This window comes from Myotis davidii, unplaced genomic scaffold (genome assembly GCF_000327345.1).
Source record: "Myotis davidii unplaced genomic scaffold, ASM32734v1 scaffold280, whole genome shotgun sequence".
NCBI lineage: Eukaryota > Metazoa > Chordata > Mammalia > Chiroptera > Vespertilionidae > Myotis > Myotis davidii.
This window is the reverse complement of record NW_006292026.1, coordinates 621,418-625,124: the sequence shown is the minus strand read 5'-3', so window position 1 is coordinate 625,124 and position 3,707 is coordinate 621,418.

Sequence of the window (3,707 nt, the reverse complement as noted above, 5' to 3'; positions counted from 1 at the left end):
ATCCCTCATTGTGATTTTAATTTGCATCTCTCATGTGATTAGTGACTGAGCATTTTTTCATATGTCTCTTGGCCATCTGTCCACTTTGGAGAAGTCTCTGTTTATTTGCCCATTTATTAATTGGATTGTTTGTCTTCCTTTTGTTAAGTTGCATGAGTTCCTTATATATTTTGGAAACTAACCCCTTACCAGATGTATCATTGGCAAATATGTTCCCCCATACATTGCCTCTCTTTCCACTTTGTTGATGGTTTCCTTTGCTGTGCAGACGCTTTTTAGTTTGATGTAGCCCCATTTGTTTATTTTCTCCTTTGTTTCCCTTGCCTGAGGAGATGTATCCACAAACATATTGCTATGAAAGATGTCTGAGATTTTGCTGCTGATGGTTTATTTTAGGATTTTTATGGTTTCACGACTTACATTCAAGTCTTTTATCCATTTTGCATTTATTCTTGTGTATGGAGTAAATTGGTGGTTTGGTTTCATTTTTTTTTTCGCGTACCTGTCCAATTTTTCCAACACCATTTATTGAAGAGACTGTCTTTACTCCATTGTATGCTCATGCCTCCTCTGTCAAATATTAATTGAGCATAACGACTTGGTTCAATTTCTGGGTTCTCTGTTCTGTTCCATTGATCTATATGCCTGTTCTTGTGACAATAACTGGCTGCTTTGATTGCAGTGCCTTGGTAGTATACTTTGGTATCCAGTAGTGTGATCCCTCCAATTTTGTTCTTCTTTCTCAAGATTGCTCTGGCTAATCAGGGCCTTTTTTGGTTCCATACACATTTTTGGAACATTTGTTCTAGAACTGTGAAATATGTTGTTGGTATTTTAATAGGGATTGTGTTGAATCTATAGATTGTTTTGGGTAGTATAGACATTTTAATGATGTTAATACTATCAATCCAGGAACACGGTATATTCTTCTACTTACTTATATCTTCCACTCTCTCCTTTTGCAATGTCCTGTAGTTTTTTGAGTATAGGTCTTTTACCTCCATGTTTAAGTTTATTCCTAAATATATAGACAGAATGGACAAATTCCTGGAAAAATTCAACCTTCCAAAACTGAATCAGGAAGAACCAGAAAACCTGAATAGGCTGGTAAAAATTGATGAAATTGAAATAGTAATAATAATTTTTAAAAAAAACAACTTCCAGCAAACAAAAGTGATGATCTGTACAGCTTCACAGGGGAGTTTTTCCAACATTCATAAAGAACTAGCACCTGTCCTCCTCAAACTATTCCAAAAAATCCAAGGGGAAGGAATAACTACAAGCTCTTTTTATGAGGCCAGTATTATCCTAATTCCAAAACCAGATAAAGACACAACAAAAAGAATTACAGGCCAATAACCCTGATGAACATAGATGCTAAAATCATCAACAAAATATTAGCAAATTGGATTCAGCAGTATATTAAAAAAATCATACACCATGACCAAGTGGGAATTATTCCAGGGATGCAAGGATGGCACACTATTCCCAAATCAATATTTGTGATACATCACATAAACAAATTGAAAAACAAAAACCACATGATCATATCAATAGATGCAGAAAAAGCATTCAATAAAATCTAACATCCATTTTTGATAGAAACTCTCAGAAAGTGGGAATAGAGGGATAATACCTCAATATAATAAAGGCCATATTTGACGAACCTACAGCCAACATCGTACTCAACTGGCAAGAACTAAAACTGTTTCCCCTAAGAACAGGAACAAGACAGGGATGTCTGCTTTTACCACTATTACTCAATATAGTACTGGCAATCCTAGACACAGAGATCAAACAAAAAGAAAACATAAAAGGCATCCAAATTAGAAAGGAGGAAGTAAAATTGTCACTATTTGCATATGACATGATATTGTACATAGAAAACCCAAAAGCCTCCACCAAAATGTACTAGATTTAATAAATGAATTCGGCAGTGTAGGCGGATACAAAATTGACACCCAGAAATCGATTGTATTTTTATACACCAATAATTAACTCTCAGAAATAAAAATTAAAAAACAATTTACCATTTCCACCAAAAAATAAGATACTTAGGAATAAACTTATTTCACACATATTTTAAAGATAACTAAAAATCCTTATTTTGCTTGTTCTGATACTTTTTGCTTCTACTGGAATCTGTAATCCAGAATGTTTTCCTTTTTAAATATATATATTTTTTTATTGATTTAAGTGAGGAAGGGAGAGAGAAACAGAAACATCAATGATGAGAGAGAATCATTAGTCGGCTGCCTCCTTCATGCCCCACACTGGAGATCAAGACCGCAACCCAGGCATATGCCTCAACCGGGAATTGAACCATGATCTCATAGTCCATAGATTGATGCTCAACCACTGAGCCAAGTCAGTTGGGCTATGTTTTGGCTTGTGAGCCCATGCCCTACCCACTCTAGGGTACTGGCTACTCTGTTAGGCAATACATAGGAGAAAGCCATCACCCAATTCATTCAGCCCCAATGAGTGCAGTAGGGAGGAAGGAATGAGCCCTAAGGTGGAAAGCAATAGGCATCCCAAAACTGCAGCCAAGGCCAATTTCTCATTGCTCCTTTAGGTCATGGCTTCAATTTGCATTTCCTCTGCTCCCTCAGGAAAAAGGTAACATTAGGAGGAGACAATCCTCATGTTGTAAACTTTCATCCTTTTACAGGACCAAAAGTAAGTCCCAGCAGGTCAAGTCTCTTGTAATTTTGCTCAGTATTCCAAGAACACAGGGCTTCTGAACAGTGTTCATTTTTATTACTGAGAACTGCAAAAATTCTAGGCAAAAATGGTGGCATCCAAACCCCTGCAGTAAGAGACTTGAGCAAGCTTTAGCATAGTTCCTGGCCACCTAAGGCCACTTCCCTGGGATGACTCAGTCCCAGCTTGAATTTCTATCTGGAAAAGCTCAGGGCTGCCAAAAGGATTTACCCAGCCAACACCTGATAATGGACTCTGACCTCCCTTTTTTAAAGCATTTGTTTAAAAAATGTGTTTGTATCTCTTACAACCCAATAATGTCTTTCTCAAGGCCCTAAAAGCCATTCCTTTGAAATGTAATCACCAAGAAGGATAAGGGCCTCTGTCTCCTGGTTTCTATGGGAGGGTAGAAGCCTAACTGTGATAAATGCCTGTTAGCAGACATGGTGACCTAAGAGAATTTACAGTGACCAAGCCTCTTCCCTGCTTTTTGTAATTTTTCACTTCCCAGACTCTGCTCTAGCCTCCTCCGTACCCCCATCTTCCCCCTTTAAAACACTCTCCTCTGAGCAAATCAGGAATTGAGCTCATCTCTGTATCCTACTGCAGTAGTTATTGAATATAATTTGTTTTGACTGCTTTAACTAATATCCAGTTCTGTTTATCTTTGGCAATATTTCAACCCAAGCTCTGAATTGCTAAAGACAAGAAGGCACAAGGCAAGAAGAACAAAGAAGAACCAAGGGTAGTATTCTTACAGCACGCACAGGCACATGCACAGGCTATCATGTGGCTTCCTGCCCCAGGCCAAATCTCAACTCCTTGCACCCCCATACCAGTTTAGAAAAGTCTACTCCCCTAGCTTTCACCACAGAGTGTTCTCACATGTTTTTTGAAGATTTCCCCTTAGGCTGCTGCAGCTGTTTGGCGACGTAGCAGGAGTGCCCCTTCAGAGTCTTACTGAAACAGAAACCTGATGAAAGAAAATTTTCACCTGCCCCTCT